At 37.6% G+C, this 25,848-nt stretch overlaps 1 protein-coding gene across 5 annotated transcripts in view; it reads left to right on the top strand.

Annotated features, from left to right (window-relative positions):
* PPP3CA (protein phosphatase 3 catalytic subunit alpha) overlaps positions 1-25,848 on the top strand; it is a 797,611-nt gene that overhangs the window by 230,222 nt on the left and 541,541 nt on the right. The gene's annotated exons all lie outside the window — the stretch shown is intronic.

Below are 25,848 nucleotides of genomic sequence, written 5' to 3'. Positions count from 1 at the left end.
CAGGATTAAAATTCTTAAAGGGAATTTCAAAGACTCTCATGAACGAAAGACGTTTGAGATGAAAATGATCACACATTTCAATACCAGAAATGAAGGACTTAATGTAGACTCTGGCTTTCTCACACACTACCATAACTTTCTATAATCTCTCATCTTATTGTCCTATATTGGTTTCTTTTTCCTTTTGTTTTTCCTCTCATCTTGCCTATTTACTCTCCTCTGTTTATTTACTCTTTCTGGCTATTCTCAGCTATTTTCTCCTTCAGACACATTCTCTGCTTTTATGACCCCCCTCTCACCCCCCTCCCTCCCTTCCATTTGTTGTATGTTATGTATTTCTATATCAGAATGATCAGTATTGCTTTAGACCTGAGGAAGAGCGGAAAACTCTCAAAAGCTTGTCTTTTAAATATTATGTTAGTCCAATAAAAAAGGTATCACTGCATACTGCAATACTTTGTTTTTTGAGCATCTATCTACTGGACTAACACGACTACTCCAATCTTCACTATATATATATATATATATATATATATATATATATATATATATATATATATATATATATATATATATATACACACACACACCATGGATATAAAAAGTCTACACACCCCTGTTAAAAAGTCAGGTTTCCGTGATGTAAAAAAATGAGACAAAGATAAATCATTTCAGAACTTTTTCCACCTTTAATGTGACCTATAAACTGTACAACTTGGTTGAAAAACAAACTGAAACTTCTAGGTGGAGGGAAGTAAAAATAAAAAATAAAATATGGTTGCATACGTTTGCACACGCTCTTATAACTGGGGATGTAGCTGTGTTTAGAATTGAGCAATCACATTCAAAATCATGTTAAATAGGAGTCAGTACACACCTGCCATCATTTAAAATGCCTCTGATTAACCCCAAATAAAGTTCAGCTGTTCTAGTTGGTCTTTCCTGACATTTTCTTAGTCGCATCCTACAGCAAAAGCCATGGTCTGCAGAGAGCTTCCAAAGCATCAGAGGGATCTTATTGTTAAAAGGAATCAGTCAGGAGAAAGGTACAAAAGAATTTCCAAGGCATTAGATATACCATGGAACACAGTGAAGACAGTCATCATCAAGTGGAGAAAATATGGCACAACAATGACATTACCAAGAACTAGACGTCCCTCCAAAATTTTTTAAAAAGACGAGAAGAAAACTGGTCTGGGATGCTGCCAAGAGGTTTACAGCAACATTAAAGGAGCTGCAAGAATATCTGGCGAGTACTGGCTGTGTGGTACATGTGACAACAATCTCACATATTCTTCATATGTTTGGGCTATGGGGTAGAGTGGCAAGACGGAAGCCTTTTCTTAAGAAGAAAAACATCCAAGCCCAGCTAAATTTAGCAAAAACACATCTGAAGTCTCCCAAAAGCATGTGGGAAAAGGTGTTCTGGTCTGATGAAACCAAGGCTGAACTTTTTGGCCATAATTCCAAAAGATATGTTTGGCGCAAAAACACCGCACATCACCAAAAGAACACCATACCCACAGTGAAGTATGGTGGTGGCAGCATCATGCTTTGGGGCTGTTTTTCTTCAGCTGGAACTGGGGCCTTAGTCAAGGTAGAGGGAATTATGAATAGTTCCAAATACCAGTCAATATTTGCACAAAACCTTCAGGCTTCTGCTAGAAAGCTGACCATGAAGAGGAACTTCATCTTTCAGCATAACAACAACACAAAGCATACATCCAAATCAACAAAGGAATGGCAGAAGAAGTTTTGGAATGGCCCAGCCAGAGCCCAGACCTGAATCCGATTGAAAATCTGTGGGGTGATCTGAAGAGGGCTGTGCACAGGAGATGCCCTCGCAATCTGATAGATTTGGAGTGTTTTTGCAAAGAAAAGTGGGCAAATCTTGCCAAGTCAAGATGTGCCATGCTGATAAGCTCATACCCAAAAAGACTGAGTGCTGTAATAAAATCAAAAGTTGCTTCAACATAGTATGTTTAAGGGTGTGCACACTTATACAACTATATTATCTTTCTTTCATGTAATTAGCAAGAGTCCATGAGCTAGTGACGTATGGGATATACATTCCTACCAGGAGGAGCAAAGTTTCCCAAACCTCAAAATGCCTATAAATACACCCCTCACCACACCCACAAATCAGTTTTACAAACTTTGCCTCCTATGGAGGTGGTGAAGTAAGTTTGTGCTAGATTCTACGTTGATATGCGCTCCGCAGCAGGTTGGAGCCCGGTTTTCCTCTCAGCGTGCAGTGAATGTCAGAGGGATGTGAGGAGAGTATTGCCTATTTGAATTCAATGATCTCCTTCTATGGGGTCTATTTCATAGGTTCTCTGTTATCGGTCGTAGAGATTCATCTCTTACCTCCCTTTTCAGATCGACGATATACTCTTATATATACCATTACCTCTACTGATTCTCGTTTCAGTACTGGTTTGGCTTTCTACAACATGTAGATGAGTGTCCTGGGGTAAGTAAGTGTTATTTTCTGTGACACTCTAAGCTATGGTTGGGCACTTTGTTTATAAAGTTCTAAATATATGTATTCAAACATTTATTTGCCTTGACTCAGGATGTTCAACATTCCTTATTTCAGACAGTCAGTTTCATATTTGGGATAATGCATATGAATTAATCAATTTTTTTCGTACCTTAAAATTTGACTTTTTCCCTGTGGGCTGTTAGGCTCGCGGGGGCTGAAAATGCTTCATTTTATTGCGTCATTCTTGGCGCGGACTTTTTTGGCGCAAAAACTTTTTTCTGTTTCCGGCGTCATACGTGTCGCCGGAAGTTGCGTCATTTTTTTGACGTTTTTTTTTGCGCCAAAAGTGTCAGCGTTCCGGATGTGGCGTCATTTTTGGCGCCAAAAGCATTTAGGCTCCAAATAATGTGGGCGTCTTTTTTTGGCGCTAAAAAATATGGGCGTCACTATTGTCTCCACATTATTTAAGTCTCATTATTTATTGCTTCTGGTTGCTAGAAGCTTGTTCACTGGCATTTTTTTCCCATTCCTGAAACTGTCATTTAAGGAATTTGATCAATTTTGTTTTATATGTTGTTTTTTCTATTACATATTGCAAGATGTCTCCGTTTGTCCCTGAGTCAGAAGCCACTTCTGGAAAAATGCTTAACTGAGTTTCAGTTCTACCAAAGCTAAGTTCATTTATTTTAAATGTTATAAATGTTTATCTCTAGCTATGGTTTGTAATAAGTTATTATGATATACTTTTACATGCAGATTCCATTAGTATTTATGCTTTATACATTTCCTCTTCAGTGCAAGAAATGTTTAGAAGATTTATAAGAAATATTTTTTCTGATTAAGGCTATGTCTGACTTTGTGCCTTCTAATACGATTTTTAGGTCTTTTTCACTTCCTTTTTAATTATTGAAGTTTCAAATGACCAACAACATACTGATTTATCCTTCTCTGATGATGTTTTTTTCTCTTTCAGAAATTCTCTTCATCAGATATTGACACTAACAAATCTACTTTTTTATATATTTTTTTTTATTATTAAAGTACATTTGTTCTTTGTTGAAGAGGTGTTGATTATTTTGGATATTAAGGTAACTAGTTCTTTAAGACTAGCTGACACTATTTCTGCCTTTTTATTTCTTCTGTGATTTCAGAGGTTTTCTTTCCAATTCCCCATACTAGGGAATGGAATAGGCTGAGAATTGTCTTTTATTTTTAAACTATATTCTTTGTCAGCAGTTAAATTCAATTTGGAGGGTTCTCCAATTTATTTGAGCTATCTCTACTCCTACTAATTATGCTATTGTTTTTATAGCAAAATAGTATTTATTTTCCTTTATATAGTTGTATCTTATTTTTGGAAAATTATTTAGTTTCAGGTACTTTTCTTGGTCCTGTGATATTGCAATTGCTTCATTTTTTCTGTTTACTTTAAGATCAAGTATCAGATCATGATTTATTTTAGTATTGTTAAGGGACAACATTTACTAGACTAGGTGCCGTTGCATTTGTCTTGTTGTTTTGCATTTTGCAAGTCCTCTGTTTTGACTGGTCCTTTAAAATGGACTATCATGCTAATGATTTCATTTGTGTCTTCATTTTATTGAATATATTCGCAAATGAGGGTTAATCTATGTCTTTAGCTATTTTAGCTAGAAGAATTCTGTGATTTTTAAAAAAAAATAAAAAAAATAAAAATTCCATATTTCTTTTGTTCTAAGATAATCAATTATAATTGGATTCAATTCTTAACTGTTACTATGGGCTTCAAGATTGAGTTCTAAGACTAAAACTTTAAGCTTATACTAGTTTGGTTGTTCTTATTAAGGAACGAATCCTGAGTTCTTTCCCAAGTAACATGTTTTTAATTGGGGTTCGAAATTAGCTCCCTAATGTTGCGATGCACATTCCGTATTCCAGCTTGGCTTGTAAGGGGCAGGTTAAGACTTCTTTGAAATTTATTTGGTTCTATTTTGTCCAAATTTCTTTGATTTTATTCCAGTAAGGCTAACACTTTCTTTCAGTGTGTTTCTGTCCTATATATTTTGGATACTGTTGAGGCATGGCTGGGTACCCATGGGGTTCAAGCGCTGCTCAGACCTGGAATCTTCTGGGGTTTTTATTCCAGTTCCTTTTCTAGGAACTGGGTTTTGGAGTTTTATTCAAACTATTTTGCCTTTTTGTGGTCATTGATAGCATTATTTGTTTTCTTTAGATACAATAAATGCGTATTCTTCATTTTTCTGTTTTCATTCAGATTATTTCCTGAGGATGCGGATTCTCATATGTTTCACTTGCTCTTCAGGACATAGTTAGAGGATCTTTTTTCAAAAGCTCTTAATTCCTCACGCAAGGGTCACCTTTTTTTTTTTAGGTTTCCAGATGGTTTATGTCACTATATTTGTCTCTATCAGACAAGGGACAATTTGTATTGGGTTCCGTCTGTCGGTACCTTTAGTCTCTATTATTTCCTTCAGTTGCTATATATGCATAGAAGTTTTAACAGCATTGGATTCGATTCCCTTTGCTCATTTTCAATGGAAAGATCCTTTCCAGCTTTTTATGAGTGTTGTTTCTTCAAGAACATGGTTGGAGGATCAATTAACCAATCAGTTTGTTGATTCCTCAGACAAGAGTAACCTTTTTTAGATTTCCGGATAGATTCAGTGTCCATGACTCTGTCTCTGTTGGTCAGGAGACGTCTGAAATTGGTTTCAGCTTATCGAAACCTTCAGTCTCAATCATTCCCTTCGGTAGCCTTATGCATGGAAATTCTAGGTTCTTATGACTGCTGCATTGGACGTGTTCCCCTTTGCTCATTTTCACATGCAACCTCTTCAGCTCTGTATGCTGAACCAGTGGTGCCGGGATTATACAAAGATATCTCATTTAATATCTTTAAAACTGATTGTTCGACACCCTCTGACGTGGTACAGACCACCATCGTTTAGTTCAGGGGGCTTCTCTTTTTCTTCCAATTTGGACTGTGATCTCAACAGGTGCAAGTCTGACAGGTTGGGGAGCTGTATGGGGGTTTCTGACAGCACAAGGGGTTTGGGAAATCTCAGGAGGTGAGATTACCAATCAATATTTTGGAACTCCGTGCAATTTTCAGAAGCTCTTCAGTCATGGCCTCTTCTAAAGAGAGAATCGTTCATTTGTTTTCAGACAGACAATGTCACAACTGTGGCATATGTCAATCATCAAGGAGGGACTCACAGTCCTCTGGCTATGAAAGAAGTATCTCGAATACTGGTATGGGCGGAATCCAGCTCCTGTCTAATCTCTGCGGTTCATATCCCAGGTATTGACAATTGGAAAGCGGATTATCTCAGTCGCCAAACGTTACATCCGGGCGAATGGTCTCTTCACCCAGAGGTGTTTCTTCAGATTGTTCAAATGTGGGGACTTCCAGAAATAGATCTGATGGCTTCTCATCTAAACAAGAAACTTCCCAGGTATCTGTCCAGATCCAGGGATCCTCAGGCGGAAGCAGTGGATGCATTGTCACTTCCTTGGAAGTATCATCCTGCCTATATCTTTCCGCCTCTAGTTCTTCTTCCAAGAGTAATCTCCCAGATTCTGAAGGAATGCTCGTTTTTTCTGCTGGTGGCTCCAGCATGGTCTCACAGGTTTTGGTATACAGATCTTGTCCGCATGGCTTCTTGCCAACCGTGGACTCTTCCGTTCAGACCAGTCCTTCTGTCACAAGGTCCTTTTTTACCATCAGGATCTCAAATCCTTAAATTTAAAGGTATGGAGATTGAACGCTTGATTCTTAGTCAAAGAGGTTTCTCTGACTCTGTGATTAATACTATGTTACAGGCTCGTAGATCTGTATCTAGGAAGATATATTTTCGAGTCTGGAAGACTTACATTTCTTGGTGTCTTTCTCATCATTTTTCTTGGCATTCTTTTAGAATTCCGAGAATTTTTCAGTTTCTTCAGGATGGTTTGGATAAAGGTTGGATAAAGGTTTGTCTGCAAGTTCCTTGAAAGGACAAATCTCTGCTCTTTCTGTTCTTTTTCACAGAAGGATTGCTATTCTTCCTGATATTCATTGTTTTGTACAAGCTTTGGTTCGTATAAAACCTGTTAAGTCAATTTCTCCTCCTTGGAGTTTGAATTTGGTTCTGGGGGCTCTTCAAGCTCTTCCGTTTGAACCTATGCATTCACTGGACATTAAATTACTTTCTTGGAAAGTTTTGTTTTCTTTTGGCCATCTCTTCTGCTAGAAGAGTTTCTGAATTATCTGCTCTTGTGAATCTCCTTTTCTGATTTTCCATCAGGATAAGGCGGTGTTGCGAACTTCTTTTAAATTTTTATCTAAGGTTGTGAATTCTAACAACATTAGTAGAGAAATTGTGGTTCCTTCATTATGTCCTAATCCTAAGAATTCTAAGGAGAGATCATTGCATTCTTTGGATGTAGTTAGAGCTTTGAAATATTATGTAGAAGCTACTAAGAATTTCCAAAAGACTTCTAGTCTATTTGTTATCTTTTCTGGTTCTAGGAAAGGTCAGAAGGCCTCTGCCATTTCTTTGGCATCTTGGTTGAAATCTTTAATTCATCATGCTTATGTCGAGTCGGGTAAATCTCCGCCTCAAAGGATTACAGCTCATTCTACTAGCTTCAGTTTCTACTTCCTGGGCGTTTAGGAATGAAGCTTCGATTGATCAGATTTGCAAAGCAGCAACTTGGTCTTCTTTGCATACTTTTACTAAATTCTACCATTTTGATGTGTATTCTTCTTCTGAAGCAGTTTTTCAGTTTGATTCTTCTGCTTATAATTTCAGTTTTCTTCATTATAAGATTTAAACTTTATTTTGGGTGTGGATTATTTTTCAGTGGAATTGTCTGTCTTTATTTTATCCCTCCCTCTCTAGTGACTCTTGCGTGGAAGATCCACATCTTGGGTAGTCATTATCCCATACGTCACTAGCTCATGGACTCTTGCTAATTACATGAAAGAAAACATAATTTATGTAAGAACTTACCTGATAAATTCATTTCTTTCATATTAGTCCATGAGGCCCACCCTTTTTTGTGGTGGTTATGATTTTTTTCTATAAAGCACAATTATTCCAATTCCTTGTTTTTTATGCTTTCGCACTTTTTTCTTATCACCCCACTTCTTGGCTATTCGTTAAACTGATTTGTGGGTGTGGTGAGGGGTGTATTTATAGGCATTTTGAGGTTTGGGAAACTTTGCCCATCCTGGTAGGAATGTATATCCCATACGTCACTAGCTCATGGACTCTTGCTAATATGAAAGAAATGAATTTATCAGGTAAGTTCTTACATAAATTATGTTTTTTTTAATTATTTTTACTTCCCTTCACCTAAAAGATTTCAGTTTGTTTTTCAATTGAGTTGTACAGTTTATAGGTCACATTAAAGGTGGAAAAAGTTCTGAAATTATTTATCTTTGTCTCATTTTTTTACATCACAGAAACCTGACATTTTACAGGGGTGTGTAGACTTTTTTTTATATTCACTGTGTGTGTGTATGTACATATTTCTCTGCAGATGAAAAGGAAATGAGGGATAAATAACATAAATACATTTTCTTGGCTTATTGGTCTAGGTACAGCAATCAGTAATACAACTGTCATTCATTTTTGACTATTTAAAAATATTCAATCGAGCTTATAGATGTAATGTATTCTATCATACTTTTGTATTGTATTATCAGTCTATCCTGATCTGTTTATTACTAGACCGCTCAAGATTTATATCATATATATTTTCTTTCTTTTTTCCTGATGCTAGCTACCCTTTTTTTTTATAACGCTTAAGTGAATATAGCTAACATGTATCTATATACTATTTTAGTATTTAAAGATTCTGCAGGGTTAGTTTTGGTAATAGGCGCTTTGTAATTTAAATTCCTAATTGAATTGCAGTATTTTACTGTTTAGGTACTCATAGAGTTAAATTGTATCACAATGTGTACTTTTGTTTTTACCCAATCAGGGTGATCCTGGCGCTTTTTAAGGTGCACAGGTGCATAGTCCAGTAGCTATGATTACGGCCCCTGGCCGAAACATGTTAGCGGACTTCATGTTGTGATCGTACCTGTGACGTTTTCCTGGAGTGTTTTTATCCTTGTTACAAATAAAGACTTTTTGCTTTTAAAAATCGCTGCTAGCAACTTTTTCTTACCTTATACCTACAATACTGGGCAGCAGCAGCTGTTTTGGGACACTGAGCTCCGAAGCCGGTTCATGGGACACTCTGTTTGTGGCATTGACAGCGGATTGGCTGAAAGTTTCTACACGCTGAAGAACGTCTGCCACGCCCCCTCCTGCATAGTAGGATGCTTTTGGAGAACGCCGAGGATATCATCGAGTGCACACGTGTGAATCCCGGAGGTTCCGTCTAAGGCAGAGAGAGCCGTTTGGGGTTTGCGGTCCGGAGGTGCGGTGAGTAAAGGCGGTCACACCGTCTGGGAACACTGTTCATTCCTGGTCTACTCTCTTATGTGCGAGAGTAAACGATACCACACACTCTGTTTGTATACCGCTCACGATACCCCACAACCTCCTGTTTTCTGAAGCACACTCTACCATTGACCTATATTCAGATTGTCATTAATGGCGTACATAGGGGGTTTTACCAAGTTATTGGAGTGCTACTAGTCTTTTATTTTATATTATACTGCCGAATAACAGAGTTTGCACTCTTACTGGACTTTGTCTATGTTTATATCAGTCTATCTACTGAACTTAATATATATACAAGGACAGTAACGGTTATTAAGTTTTGGTTTGCTTTTCAGGTGCACTGCCTGGTTGCACCTTTCAGTTTCTGTCCATTAAAATAGATCTGTCCTTTTTTACTCCATGGAAATCACTAATTTTTATTCATTGTTGCCTGTTACTGAAAGAGACTATCCAACATCTGAGATTGAGAGGATTTTTTCTACCGATAAATCTAACTATTCTCTGTCCACCTTATTTGAAGATATGGAAAAACTGTTGATAAGGGAACACAAGTTGCAGTGGGACATTTGGACTTTGGAAACTTATATCAAGCTTAAAATTATACCACGTGTTTTGAGATTGAACAAATTTCCCACATTTGATGTTACTGATGTTGATTTTATTGGTACATGGAATGATATCTTATCTGATTGTTCAGTACGCCTAATGCTGTTATTAATTTCTTATTAATTAACCTTCTCAAAATCACTAGGGATGAGATAGGGGTTTTGCAGACAGAAATGAATTCAAGACAATTAGAAGCTAGTTTTGCCAAATTTGATGGTATTTTAAAAATAACAGTAGCACAGGTGAAAAAAACAGTTCTGGAAACAAAACAAACAAAATTTATAAGGGATCAGACAGATTACAACAGTAACACTGTCTATGTATAGAAGCGGGCTGACACTAGGCCTAGAAGGCAGTATAGAGGCAGGTCAAGGAATAGACGTAATAATAGCAAGAACAAAAACACAGATAAAGAATAAGCGGCTATACACAACACAGAAGCTAAGAGGGTGACATAGTCAGACACTGATTTTGAGTCAGGGGATGATAATGGGGCCTCAAGTGGTGAGGAATTACCGAGAGGCATACTTAAGAATGCCCATCAGGCATCGACATCCCAACAAGTCTGTGCAACATCTGAGTCTGACCAACATCAGTCCCAAACAGTAGTACCCAGGACTAAATATACTGAACCCAAGGGTTCTTTAACTAAGTATGTCGACAAAGGTGCAACTGTCTTACAAACGGGTATTTCTGATGATGATCAGTGTCAGATAGAACAGGTTTTTCGTCTTCCCCCCACAACGCACAGGGATAGGGCAGACAGGTCAGGGACATTACCAATTGAGAGGCCAACGAGGGAAACAAAAATACAAATAAATGATGTTAATAATGTGATTAATCTGTCAGGCTTCAATCTTACAGACTCACAAATTTCTTTACTCAGTCATGGCTTGAATTTTGCACCAACTAATCACTTTAATGTTTTTAATACTATTCTTGATGTAAATAAACTTATACGCAATATGACCCTTCAGAGACATTTCTACACTGAACCCCAACAACTTAGACAGGAAGACAATACTGACCAACAGCCTGTACAGCCAACACGTGCCTCAAAATTAAGTAGACTCACTTTTGATGAAACATGTGATTTAATAAATTTGGAAAGTTTATCACATGATTCCTTGACAGAGACAAGCAAACAATGTACTAATGCTTTGAGTGGTTTCCAAAATAAGTCAGAGTTTTACCCCATCCATAATAGGGGTTCCACCCTTGAGACTTTCTTTAAAAGGGTGGAACGTGATCTAATTAAACTCAAAGATTCAGTTGCTTACCAGACTCCAAATCTATCTAGGTCTGAGAGAGCTGCCCTTAAGGAGCTCCAAGAGAACAAAGATATTGTCATACGTACAGCCGATAAGGGGGGCTCTGTCGTGGTCTTGGATAAGGTAGACTATGTGAATGAGGCATTACGCCAGCTTAACAACATTGAGGATTATATTCCTTTGGATAGAGATCCGACTGCTACATTCAAGAAGGAACTATTGGGTATTTTGGATGATGGGTTGGAAGATGGGCACTATGACCGAAAAACCTTTGAGTTCTTGGTTGTTGATCACCCGGTGGTGCCCATCTTCCACCACTTACCCAAGGTCCACAAGTCCCTGACAGATGTCAGGGGTTGACCAATAGTTAGCGGTATAAACTCCTTGTTGGAACATGTTTCACAATGGGTTGATAGCCTTCTTTAACCATTGGTACAGAACCTGCATAGCTATATCCAAGACACAGAAGATGTAATCAGTGTCCTTGATAAACTTAAATGGAACCCCACAACCTCCGGTTTTCTGAATCAAACTCTACCATTGACATATATTCAGATTGTCATTAATGGCGTATATAGTGGGTTTTACCAAGTTATTGGAACGCTACTAGTCTTTTATTTTATATTATACTGCCGAATAACAGAGTTTGCACTCTTACCGGACTTTGTCTATGTTTATCAGTCTATATCTACTGAATTTAATATATATACAAGGACAGTAACGGTTATTCTTAAGTTTTATATATATATATATATATATATATATATATATATATGTGTGTATATGTGTATATATATATATATATATATATATATATATATATATATATATATATATGTGTGTGTACATCAGGCATTCCCTGATGCAAAGAGGTTTTTCACAAATTACTTCTAAACTTGCTACTTTCCAGCTCATAATTCTGTGTTCTGTGTTTTTTTTATGTATTCTTTAACGGTACTAAATCCCTTAGTATAACTGAAAAATACAACACCTCTTTCTTGTGATGAAGACTTTCTTTTTAAGTTTATGTAAATGCTTTCTTATATTGTAGAAAAAAAACAAAATATCCAAGTTGAGTTATCTATAAAGTTAGCTTTTTCGGTGATGGTAACATTGTTCTATGAAACCCAACATTTTAATGTGTTTCCCTGCTGTATTACTGCATTGTTTATCTATCAGTCATCTATGATAATTCCTAAGTCACATTTCTCTTGCAATAGCACTAATTGGTATGTTTAAACAAAACAGACCCCAGCACTGAACTGTGAATTATGCAGCTAGTAACTACCCCTTTTTTTAATGCATTTCATTCATTAAAAACGGTTTTCTCTTCTTAAAGCATCTATCAACTATTTTATCCACATAGTGGTTCAGTAAACGAAGCATTTCATTTCCAATAAATTCATGTAATTGAACGAAAATAAGCTATATTGTAATTCTTAATGTATTTTACATGCTGTTGCTGCAATATTTTTCTGAAAAGGATGTTTTTCCCACATACCCTAGGGAGGTTGGAAATCAATATGTAAATGAATCATTCCAAAAAAAAACATAAAGCATACAATTTTATTATTTTATGCAATGTTGCTGCAAATCGGCTTTGTTTTTTTAATCATTTGTTGAAAAGCAGATAAGGAGACTCAAGCGTGCATGTGTCTTGAGCACTATATTGCAGCAGCAGTTATAAAAATGTGTGCACCAGATGGAAGCAATGTATAACAGTATTAAAAGCATTGTTACAAAACTGCTGTTCTATAGTGCTTTATCTAGAAAAGATTCATGAACCTACGTAGGTATACTCTTCCACAAAAGATACAAAAAGCACAGAGTAAATTTGAAAATACTAAATACTGAAGTGATTTCTTAAAGCACTGCCCCAAGCTCATTAATAACTAGCCCTATGTGCTGACAATCAAAGGTGATAAGATAGAAATATTCACCAGGGTTTTCAAATGTTCTTTTTTTGCATTACATATATTTTTTTTGCATTATTTTTGTGTGCATTATATTAACAAATCAAATCAGATTTAAAGACATTGTTTTTTTTATTCATACCTTTTGCATAATTGCATATATAGTTATTGTGTCACTTTTTCAAATCTTTTCTTAAAATTGATATAAGGTACATCCACACATCTATCAATGTTTCTACAGAGAGAAAATAATCATTCATACCAGTCTCACATGATCTTTCTATAATAATGTCTTACTGTAAGCTAATGAAAGTTGTGTAAGACATTCTTTCCTTTTAAATGATTACAGTCAAAGAAATAGTCTCATGACTAACCTGGGCACCCATGGCATCAGGGTTTTTGAGCCTTAAAATTACACTATACTGTTTGCAGTCTCTTGCCTAATTTTACAGCACCAATCGCTGTGCAGCCTACCTCATCTTCTCTAGACTGTGCATAGAAACTACAACCCCCAGCATGCAATGTGGCCAGAAAAGATTTTAGGTTCCTGCCACCCATAATCCTTACCAGTCAACCAATGTACTGTTTCCCATGGGCACATTTATTTGCTGGACCCCCCACCCCCCAGTAACATTAATGCAGCAGTATAACGTGCACACAGTAGCAGCCACATTTTTTGTTACTGGTTTGGTAAAGACACACAGGTCAAGCACAGAAAATGAAAAAGGTACACTTTTTTAAAAGAGAAATAAAAATAGAAAGTTAGTATATGAACTGTTTTTTTCCATACTACTTTAGTTTTATTTTTTTGAAGTGTAACAATTAAATACATTTGGAGTAAAGTGAGGTGCACCCAAGAAGCCTATTGGCCAGGAATAATGTTTATCTTTTTTTTATTATTATTATTTTTTATTTGAGAAAATAGAACCTTGCATTACAGGTATTACAGATGAATATAAATTGACATGCATATTACAATTGCATTAAGCAAACAATCCTGATACAATTGAATAAATCTTTCTGTTGATACAAAGTAAGAAGAATACATTAGGACTACACTTAGAATCGTCTGAACAAAAGCATAGTATTGTGGTATACCTGTAAACGGTTCCTCAATTTTTCAACTTATTATAATAAAAGAAAACCTAAATACTATATGAAAAAACAAATTGAACCTTAAACATCATGATGATAATAGTATGAACAATGATTTAATGACCATGCACTATTGAAATGAATGGCTATGTAGATGTGGATAAGAAAAAGGATTCTATGAGAATTTTCTCTGGGTTATGGTTCAGATTAAAGTAGGCAGGGTTTGCATAAAGCACCTCCCATTCTCCTCTAAGGGCTGCTGACAGCATTACCTCATGCTGAGTGAAAGGTTTAGGTATCTGTTGTTGCTTTTCAGGAGAGAGGATTTTTAAAAAGGATTTCTATTTCTTCAAGAAAGTGTGCAGTCTGTGCTTAGTGTCTAACATGACGTGTTGTTATTATTATTATTATCATTTATTTGTAAAGTGCCACCAAATTCGCGCTGGGTATAATGGCAGGGGTATACAATGCCAAAGATTTGTGATAAAATACAAAACATAACAAAACTAAACAAATCTAGTACAGGAGGAAGAGGGTCCTGCTCCGGAGAGCTCACAGTCTATAGGTTAAGGGTGCAGTGACATAAGGTTGGGGTAGCTTGTTACATCGGTTGTATTTGCAGCAGTGAGTCAGGCAGTTCATGTATTTGTTTGGTTCGGTTGAGGGATGGAGGAGAGATGGTAAGCCTCCCTGAATAGTTGAGTTTTCAAGGAGCGTCTGTAGCAATACAAGGTTGGAGACAGTCTTATGGAGCAAGGTAGAGAGTTCCAGAGGACAGGAGCAGCACGTGCAAACTCTTGGAGGCGGGAGTGGGACGTAGAGATAACAGGAGTGTAGAGACATAGGTCAGAGGTTGATCGAAGAGTACGGGATGGGGAATATTTCACGATAAGAGAGGAAATATAGTTGGGAGTAAGACTGTTGAGTACTTTGTAAGTTAGTGTTAATACTTTAAATTGTATTCTGGAGTGTATGGGGAGCCAGTGTAGAGACGGGCAGAGCGGAGCAGCTGATGTAGATCGGCGACTTAGGTGGATGAGTCTAGCAGAAGCATTCATTATAGATTGGAGGGAGGAGAGGCGGTGTTTTGGAAGGCCATTTAGGAGTCGATTGCAATAATCAATGCGTGACAAAATGAGGGAATGAAAAAGTATATTTGTAGTTTTTTGAGTAAGGAAGGGACGAATTCTGTAAATGTTGCGTAGGTGTGAACGGCAGGATTTGGTAAGCGCTTGTATATGTGGGTTGAATGCGAGTTCTGAGTCTAGTGTGACCCCAAGACAGCGGATCTGGGGAGAGGTGTTGAGATTAGAGTCTCCAACCGTCAGAGAAACGTCAGGTGTTGGGTGTCTCAAAGAGGGGGGATAAGAAGCAGCTCAGTTTTGGACAGATTGAGTTGGAGGTAGTGTGAAGACATCCAAGAGGAAATTGCAGAGAGGCAGTCAGAAATCTGGTTGAGTAAAGATGGAGAGATATCGGGAGAGGAAAGATAGATTTGGGTATCATCAGCATACAAGTGGTACTGGAATTCAAAGGAGGCTATAAGTTTTCCAAGGCAAGGGCCCCAAGACAGAACCTTGCGGTACTCCAACTGAGAGAGGCATAGGATCACAAGATATGTTGTTAAAGGAAACTGAAAATGAGCGGTTTGACAGATATGATGCAAACCAGGAGAGGGCTGTGTCTCAGATGCCAAATGAATGTAGTATTTTTAGGAGGAGAGGATGGTCAACTGTGTCAAAAGCTGCGGACAGGTCAAGAAGAATTAGTAAGGAGTAATGGCCTTTTGCTTTAGCTGATAACAGGTCATTTGTTGCTTTAGCAAGAGCGGTTTTTGTTGAGTGTTTAGGGCGGAAACCAGATTGTACTGGATCAAGTAAGGAGTTAGTTGTGAGAAATTGAGTTATCCGATTATAGACTAGTCGTTTCGATAATTTTGAAGCAAAGGGAAGTAAGGAGACCGGTCGATAGTTAGAAGGCTGGGAGGGGTCAAGCGAGGGCTTTTCTTCTACAAGATACGAGTCCACGGATTCATCCTTTACTTGTGGGATATTATCCTCCTGCTAACAGGAAGTGGCAAAGAGTACCACAGCAGAGCTGTCTATATAGCTCCTCCCTTGACTCCACCCCCAGTCATTCTCTTTGCATATGCTAGTAATAGGAAAATTTCTTCAAGCAGTGGGGCCTTCTGTTTAGGTATCTGTCTTGTCCCTCCCTTTCATCCGTGTCCTGTAGCTTTGGTATTGTATCCCACAAGTAAAGGATGAATCCGTTGACGTGTCGTATCTTGTAGAAGAAAAGGAAATTTATACTTACCTGATAAATTGATTTCTTCTAAGATACGATGACTCCACGGCCCTCGCGGTCAATTTAAGACAGATTATATTTTTTTGTTTAAAACTTCAGTAATTTCTGCACCTTTTAGCTCTGCTGTGGTGCTCTTTGCCACTTCCTGTTAGCAGGAGGATAATCCACAAGTAAAGGATGAATCCGTGGACTCGTCGTATCTTAGAAGAAATCAATTTATCAGGTAAGCATAAATTTCCTTTTTTAGGATTGGTATGATTGACGCATGCTTGAATGCGTCAGGAAATGTGTCAGCGGTGAGAGATTGGTTAAAGAGATGAATTAGGGTAGGGGTTAGTGAAGCAGAGAGAGAGGGAATAAGTCATGAAGGAATAGGGTCAAGTGGGCAGGTTGTGAGATGTCAAGGATAGGAGTGCAGAGACCTCTGTTACAGAAGGGAAGCAGCATAGATTTTTGTTAATAGAAGGGGTGGGATGGATTGCTGGGTTTTAGGGGTGTGAGGTGCAGATTTCTTTTCTAATGGTGTCAATTTTATTTTTAAAGTGATCAGCAATAATTTGAGCAGTGAGGTTGATAGTGGGCGGGGGGACAGGCGGACATAAAAGGGAGATAAAGGTTTAGAACAACTTTCTGGGGTTGGATGTGTGAGATGACACAAGGGAGGAGAAATAGACTTGTTTGGCCAGGCTGAGCGCAGAGTTGTAGGACTTAAGGGTGCATTTATAATGCTGGAAATCGGCACAGGTGCGTGATCTCCTCCACTGCCGTTAAGCAGCCTATGAGCATCGCTGAATATATCTGGTCTGTTTAGTGTGCCACGGTTGTCTTCGTGTGATTGATGTACGTCAACGAGTGAAGGGTGCAGTTTTGTCAAGTGTTGATTTTAGTGCCTAATTATACTGTAGAGTCACAAGGTTTGGACAAGAGAGGGATAAAATGTCAGAGAGCAGAGGACTCCGTTGAGTGGAAAAGTCTGAGATAAAGGAAACGCTTAAATGGTGTCAGAGCTGGTGGAGCCTTAGAACACCATAAAGTTGGGATACACTGTCTAGCGATTAGGGTAAAGAGAATTAGTAAAGGGTGAAGTTTACTTTTGATATTGGTCCATTTAAAAAAAAGTATATGTTGATAATATCATATTGAAGCTCTATCTTCAATGTTATTTTGAGCCAATATTGACGACGACCTCAAAAGTGTTTAATCATTGGGCATTCATAACAATAGTGGGTCAGGGAGGGGTTAAAGAATTGACATTTAACACAATGATTTGAGGAGGTCGGGTTCCACTGCTAGGTGTGATATGGTCTCTATTGATCAGTCTGACCTGGGCTTCTCTTAAAACTAGTGATAATGTAGCCATCTTAGCTTTTGTAAGGCTGTTTTTTAGGTCTGGAACTGAGATGTCACTTGTAGTGTCTGGGTGTATTTTTTGTAAGAGATCCGTTTGAATGTCGACAGTGTGTGTTTGGAGCAGTTCTTGGTAACAAGCTTATATCGAGAAACGGCCCAGGCCAAACGCCATTCGTGATATAAGTAAATGAAGCAGTGTTCCAGAAATTTAGATAATTTAATTCTAGTTCTCTTATATAGTGTTGGAGCTGTAAATAAGTGTAGAAGTGATTATTGGGAAGGTTAAATTTGTCTTTCAGTTCAAGGAATGACCTGACGGTGTGCAACAAAGGATCCAGTGCATTTCCCACCTTTCCCAGTCCCCTCTCCCACCAAGCACGAAAAGGAGCATGTTTAACTCCTGCAGGAAAGTCTTTATTGCCCCATAGGGAGACAATTTAAGGCGAGTACTGCGAGAATTTTAAGTAATTAGGAGCCTGAGACCAAACCTTAAGCGGGTCTCTATATAGTATGTTATTTTTAACCTGTAGCAGTAATTTGTTCCTTGGATAGTATGGAAGGTAGGATAGTGTACAAGGTGAGACTATTGCCTTTTCTAAAGTCGGGTCATAGAAATGAGTTAAGTTGCCAGTCTGTCACCAGTCTCAACATTGTGGCCCAATTGTAGAATTTAATATTTGGTAGGCTCAGGCCTCAGTTTGCATAGGTGAGATGAAGCTTGTGTGCGGGTATTCTGGGTTTTTTCCCTCTCCACAAGAATTTCCCAATGGCACTCTCTAGATTCCCTATATCTTTTTTCGTGATTAAGAGTGGTAAAATAAGCAGTGGGTAACGGAGTTTTGGGAGTAAGGGCATTTTAATTAGTTTAAGTTTTTCCAGTTGGATAGCTGAGTAAATAGTGAATTGCATTGTTTAGTAATGTTTAACTCCTATAGCTTATGAGAGTCTTTTTGTGTAGGCAAATGCCTAAGTATGTCAGAGAATTGGCTAATTCTACAAAGGGGTAGGACTTTGCGCTAGGTGTATGTCGGTGCAGCCATAGTATTTCCGATTTCGTCTTATTAATTTTGTAGCCTGAAAATTTGCCAAATAGTTCTAAGTTTTCTAAAATTATAGAGTCATGTACCTGTGAGTTGTCGAGAAATAGGTGCATGTCGTCCGCATACAATTCTAGTTTATGGACGCTGCCTTTAATAGACATTCCCGGGAAGACTTGCCTAAGCTTAATGGTTCTAACCCTACGTCAAAGATTAAGGGGGATTGGGGGCAGCCCTGTCTAGTGCCTCTCTCTAGAATAAAATATGGGGAAAATAGCCCATTAACTGATATGCGTGCCAAAGGGGTTGTGTATATTTTGTGAGGCGCATGCAAAAAAGGTCCCCGAAAACCAAATCGGCCAAGCTCATCGAAGAGGGGTAAGGCCATTCAACCCGATCGAAGGCCTTTTCTGCGTCAAGGGACAAAAAAGAAACGCTTCTTTGAGTTCATCTTTAGAGCCTGTCCTATCTCTCTCACAATAGTAATTTATGATATGCAATACACGTCTTAGATTGGTCACGGATGTACATTGAAATATGAAGCCTGTTTGGTCGGGATGTAGTAAGGTGGGTAAAATTATTTTTAGATGATTTGCTAGAATTTTGGTGAAGATTTTATAGTCCGTGTTAAGGAGAGAGGATGATAGGATTCCGGAAGCAAATGGTCCCTTCCAGGTTTAGGAATTCAGGTTATATACGCTGAAGAAAAGGCAGCGGAGGGGGAGTTCCCTTCCTGTAGGAGGCTATTATATAGGTTGGCCAGAATTGGGGATATTTGGGTCTGTAAAATACAGTAGAACTCAGTAGGGAGTCCATCTGGTCCCGATGCTTTACCCAATGCCAATGACTTAATAGTGTATTGTAGTTCGCCTGCCGATATAGGAAGATTCAGGGAATCTAGGTGTTTGTTAGTGAGTTGGGGCAGCAAAACAGATTGCCAAAAAGCTTTGTGTCTCGGATGTCGTCGTGGGTTGTTTAGTGTATAATTGTTTTAAGTATTCTGCAAAACATTGGACTATGTCTGTAGGTGTGTTGTATGTTTTACCTTTAAATCTCAGGGCTGCCACTTCTTTCTGTGTGGTGCGTTTGTTCACTAGTGAGGCTAATAAACTACCTGATCTATTTCCAAATCTGTGACTTTTACCTGCTGTCTTTAAAAGAGCAGAGGCTGCTTTTTGCTTTAGGAAGGCATCCAATTCTTCTTTAGCTAGGAGAAACAATTCATAGACTATTTTCGAATTAATGTCACAATACGGTTTATAGGTTTGTTCTATGTTTGTTTGGAGACTATTATACTTTTCTTAGGTTTTGTGTCTTAAATTGGCAACATAAGAGATTATCTGCCCTTAAGGACCGCCTTTGCAGTCTCCCAGAACAGTTGGGGGTAATTGAGATGATGTTGATTGTCAGTGTAGAAATCATTCCAGCAGTGAAAAGCTTCAAAACTGTGTAGGTAAGTCGGGAATCTGAGCATATTTCTGTTTGGTCTAGGCCGTTAGTGCTGGAGAGTGAGTTCTATAGGGGCATGGTCAGAAAGTAATATATCATGGATTTTTTCTTGTCTAATTCGTGGTATTAGTGTTTCTGAGATTTAAAAACCTATCTATTCTGGACATTGATCCAGCAGTCTTTGATAAGCAAGTATAATCTCTATCCGTTGGGTGTCTGCTTCTCCAAATGTCACACACTGCCAGGTCTGTGTGTAATTTATTAAACACTTTATTTTCAAATCTGCCTGTATATGTCTTGAGCCTGGGAGTAAAGTTTGAGGGTTGGAGCCAAGTTCTGTTGAGTTTTGGGTTTGGAAGTCCCCTCCCATGATAAGTGAGGTGGCCAGAAATGGGGTTAGTGCCTGATTTAACTTATCTCAGAAGGAAATATTTTTAGAGTTGGGTGCATAAATGTTGCATAGAGTGTATTCTACCTTATTTATTTTTGTTTTCAATATGAGAAATCTACCCTCATTGTCTATATGGGTGTGAAGAATATCTACTTGGAAGTGTTTACTAAACAAGATGGCTAGCCCCCTACTGGAACTTGTGTGGGAGAGGTATGATACCGTTCCCACCCAGTCTCTTTGTAATTTGTCATCATCTGTGTCTGTCAAGTGTGTATTTAGTAGAAATGCGATATCGGAGCCCTTTTTTTTTTAATTGAGTTGGGATAGATTTTCACTGGGGACATAACTCCCCCTATGTTCCAAGAAGTCAGCTTAAGCGTCATCTATAGTCTCATAATGCGTGTGTAAAAGGGGGTGTTGAACATCTGGGGTCAATACCATCCGGATTTTAGAAGTTTTAGGTTCTGTAAGGGCGATAGAAACAACAAGTAATTGGGAATTATACTTAAAGATGGAGTGGCTACTGAAATTCAGAGTGCGTAGATAAATCATAGTGGGGCATAATTCTGTACAAATAAAGTGATCACTGTGTATAGTATGAAGGGTGACTTTCCTCTCAGAGAAGGGTAAAGCCTGTCGTGGAGTCTCAGAAGCTCTAGTAAGTGGTAGTGCATAAATATATAGTAAACATAATACTAAAATCAAACATAACAATATATAACTAATAAACAATTTGGGGACAAAAAGTACATTAGTCCAGCAACAGCCTCCCAAAGACAATAAAATGGTGGACCAAGTTGCATTGAGAACTATCAGTTCAGTACAGTCAATCAAACAAACCTCAAACTGATACATTTTCAAAGAAGTCCGAGAGGACATGGGTCACTGCAAATAAGAATAAAACTTTAGCATTTTTATATTTACGTGACCTTCAGGGGATGCTTGCTTCAACCATCTTCCTGGAGCCTTTCCGTAGTGAGAGAGGTTTCTACAGCTTGCGGGGAGTGGAAATAGTTGGGGCCTGATGTGGTTTGCAGATGTAGCTTGGCGGGGTACAGTAGGGCCGCTTGACGGCCTTGGCTGTATAGGCGTGAACAAATTGGTGCAAAGTCTTTACGTAGTCTTGAGACTTCTGATGAAAAGTCCTAATGTAAATCTGTAGGCTCGAAGAATTTTCACCTTCTCTTGGAAGTTGAGGCATTTAAAAATGACTCGCCTGGGTTTAGACTTATTATTTTCTAGTTATCGCTCTGGTCCGACTCTGTGAGCCCTTTCCACGTCAATAGGTAGAACATCCTGGGGTATACCTAGCAGTTTGGGGAAGATCAAAACAGTGAAGGCCAGAAGATCCTTGCCTTTGACTCCTTCTGGGACCCCCACTATGCGTAGGTTGTTGCGGCGGCTTTGATTCTCTAGGTCGTCAACCTGTTCTTGTAGGATTTTGTTGCTTCTAAGTAGCTGTTGAATTGAGTGGTTCGCCTCTGTCTGCCTATCTTCTACTTCTGAGATCCTCCCTTCAGCATTAGTTAGGCGGGTTGAGTATTGTCGGACCTCGCTTGTCAGTGTGTCCATTCCGCTTGCAGGGATTCTATCTTGGGTAAAAAGAAGGATTTGAGGTCTTGCATGAGTTGACTTTGGTCTTCAATGTGAGGGGCAATCTCCGCTTGTATCTCTATAGGTTGACGTGATTTTCTGTCAGCGCCTTTAGATTTGTAGCTCATATTGTTTGCCGGAGAGGAAGAAAGCCTTTGAAAATATTTATCCACTTTCATTAGTGAGAAGTGCTAGTAAATTGTAGTCTAGCCAATTATGTATTATAAAGGTCCTTGGGGGTCCCAAACATGGATTGAAAGTGCCCTATATGGATGTGTTCCGGGCGTTGTTGCGACTTTATAAGCCCTCCGCTTTATTAGTTAAGACTGAGAGGTCACAGTTTTGTAGTTGAAAATTTCAGCTGTGTTAAAAATTGCAACTCTTTATGAGCGGGATTGAAACTGACACAGCAAAAGTTAATCAGATCATTCAATCGCCCACCTCTTTCATGCAATCTTGGTGATAAGAAAATACTTGGATTGGGTAGCAGGGGAAAATCACATTAAACTTTCTTATTTATTTTGTTTCTTCACCAACAATGTTCATCTTAGTCATTAATGTTGTCTATATTTATCAAATATTTGTATTAATTATAACTTTTTAAAATAATAACTTGCACTTGCAGAGCTTTTTAAACTGTTTTATTAACGTTTTAGATATCAACACATCTAACTGTGGAAAGAGGACTATTCTGCAAAATGTAATGTTTATTAAACACTGTGAGTGCAAATGATTTGTTTCCTGGTAGATTATTTTGCAGCCTCACATGTTTGATATATAAATGTACCTATGGGTTTTGACTCTTATTGGGGGTAAAGCCCATAGCTAGTGTCAGGCAAAAACAGCATGTTATTTTTTTTTCTGGAATATCCCTTTAATCTAACCTTCTAGTGAAGTAAAGTTCTCCTTGCAATAGTCATTGTATAAAAATATCTGCAGCTGGCATAGGCTAGACTATGATTATCTGGGCCTTCTGTCTTATGACTTACCAATTTTTGTTTTGCCATAATGCCAAATCAATTTAAATGTAGTAATTATCAGAGTTAACCACACCACTATTTAGTGGCATTCCTTAATGGTGTATTCCAATTTTTTTCTTTCCTGATTCAGATAGAGCATGCAATTTTAAGCAACTTTCTAATTTACTCCTTTTAATTTTTCTTTGTTCTCTTGCTATCTTTATTTAAAAAGCAGGAATGTAAAGCTTAGGAGCTGGCCCATTTTATGTTCAGCACCCTTGATAGCGCTTGCTTATTGGTGGCTACATTCAGCCAATCAATAAGCAAGTGTAACCCAGGTGCTGAACCAAAAATGGGCTGGCTCCTAAGCAAGATAACAAAGAAAAATTGATAATAGGAGTAAATTAGAAAATTGCTTAAAATTGCATGCTCTGAATCATTTCAGATAGAAAAAAATTTGGATTTAGTATCCCTTTACAGACCAAAAACAGATATCATTGATGCAGTATAGAGCAGTAAATATTAGAGTGAATGTAAATTTTGATGCTAAAGTGCCGGATTTTTAAAAATTCTATTAAAACGGGCAAAAAAGAACTTACCTTTTAATCTTGACAGCCGATCCAGCTTCCTCCACCTGTCGCAAAACCTGGGTCTAAAATGAGGAATCCGGCTTCCTCCAATCACTGCATTGAATCAGACACTGATTCCCCCCGGGGGGAAGCTGTGATTGGAGGATGACTGATCCATCATTTCTGACGTAAAAAATGGCTTGCGACGAACCGGAGGATGCTGGAGCTGCTGTCAAGTTTAAAAGGTAAGTTTTTTTTTTTTTTTTACAACAGGAGTGAAATATAAATTTTGATGAATTAAAGTGACCCTGTTTTTAATCGAATTTTTAAAAACCGGGCACTTTAGCATCAAAATTTACATTCACTTATAAAAAATATTGTATTTTTAATTCCATAATGAATCAAATCGAATATATGAATGCATAATATTATATATAATATAATATTTCCAAATTATAATGAAATATAGTTGCTACATTATAATAATGACCACAGTTTCTACACCAGGGGCTTACAGGCTCATTAAGAGGGTTCCTATTGATTTTTCATCTTCCTTGGAGGGTCATGTGAACAAATGTTAAGAAATTTGATCATTGCAAGAAATGTATACATTTCTGTATAAAAAATATCAAAATAGATAACATAAATATATGCATTGACCCAGTAACATTTGAGCCAGCTGCAGAGGGCATTCTTGTGATGTAGAGATACAGAAGAGTGTTGCATGATGGTAAAATAGGAGTGTGTAAATCAATCTGTGTAAGAGGAAGCTGTTGGACCAGTCAACACAGTAGATTTGCATAATCAACAAATGCAAGATAACAAGACAATGCAATAGCACTTAGTCTGAACTTCAAATGAGTAGTAGATTTTTTCTTCCTAACAAATTTCAAAGTTATTTATATTTCCACTCCCCCTGTATCATGTGACAGCCATCAGCTAATCACAAATACATATACGTATATTCTGTAAATTTTTGCACATGCTCAGTAGGAGCTGGTGACTCAAAAAGTGTAAATATAAAATGACTGTGCACATTCTTTAATGGAAGTAAATTGGAAAGTTGTTTAAAATTGCATGCTCTATCTGAATCATTGACATTTTATTTGACCTGAGTGTCCCTTTAAGAGAGAGTCCAGTTTTTGTTTCTCATTTTTAAACCCCAATAGTTTTTACTTTTTCTAATCAGAATGATAATGCATTTTTCTTGCATTTGAAACCTTTTGATGTTTTTAATTTGTTTCCATAAATATCTGTGTTGTATGTTCTCTCTAGAAAACATTCTCTAACAGCAGTAATGGAATAGACCTGATACCAATTTGCTTTGTTACCCTTGTAGAGGAACAACAGTCTATCACAGATAGTTATAATCTGTTTTCAACATCATAACTGTTATAACGAATCAAGGCAGATATATTTTTTGACAGTCCAATTAAAACTGGGGTTGTCTTTCTAAATCAGATTCCTTAAATTGATTTGACATCATGACACACATCTCAATAATCTTTGAGCCTGCATTGAATTTGAGAATTAGGAGGATTAGTTTATTGATCTGTTCAGTGATGCACAAATTGCACAATATACTTATACCTATTTGATAATGCTGGCACGTTTTGAGACAGATTCATGAATGATGTACATAACATTGTTTAACTATTGCAAAAACAAAATTGAAGGTTTTTTTTTGTTATAAAGTTAACATGTTTATATATTTAGGAGAATGGAAGAAAAAAATTAGATGTAAAATAAATAAATAAATAAATGAGACATAAAAAAAGGAAAAAATAAAAACAAGTACATGATGCACAATATTATTTACAATGGAAATAACTTAAAGGACAGTAAACACCTTGACGTTATTATAAAAATGTATAGTTATACATAGTAAAACTGCAATATACTTTCATTATTTATTTTGCTCCTTTTCATGTAATTTAGCTCTAAAAATTATGGCTTTTCTAATTCTTAGAGCTACAGATGGCTAACCATGCTACATATCTATCCCTAAATGGTATTAAAATATAATATCTTCAAAAAAATGCACTTTATACAAACATAATGGTCATGACTAGCCTTGTCAGCTTCAGACACTAGCTTAGGTTTGACCATCCAATTGCGTGGAGTGTGGGGTTTGGCTATTGACAAATAATTGTAGCAAACAAGATGTTTGTTTAATCTCTTAATGAAGCCTGATTTACCCTATTTGCAGGCTATTGTAGTAATGTAATAGTGTGGGTCTCGTCTACAGCGGTGAGTCCATGCTATTTCTGTATGCCTCTGGCAGTGAGGCATGCAGAAATAGTGCAGTCTTGTCACTGAAGGCGAGACTCAAGCTTTCAGAGCACTTCAAACCCCTGGTGTTAGGTGATGTACAGGGTAC

Source organism: Bombina bombina, chromosome 2 (genome assembly GCF_027579735.1).
Source record: "Bombina bombina isolate aBomBom1 chromosome 2, aBomBom1.pri, whole genome shotgun sequence".
Classification (NCBI taxonomy): domain Eukaryota; kingdom Metazoa; phylum Chordata; class Amphibia; order Anura; family Bombinatoridae; genus Bombina; species Bombina bombina.
The sequence above is the reverse complement of the archived record's forward strand: the minus strand, read 5'-3'. Positions and strand labels throughout refer to the sequence as shown.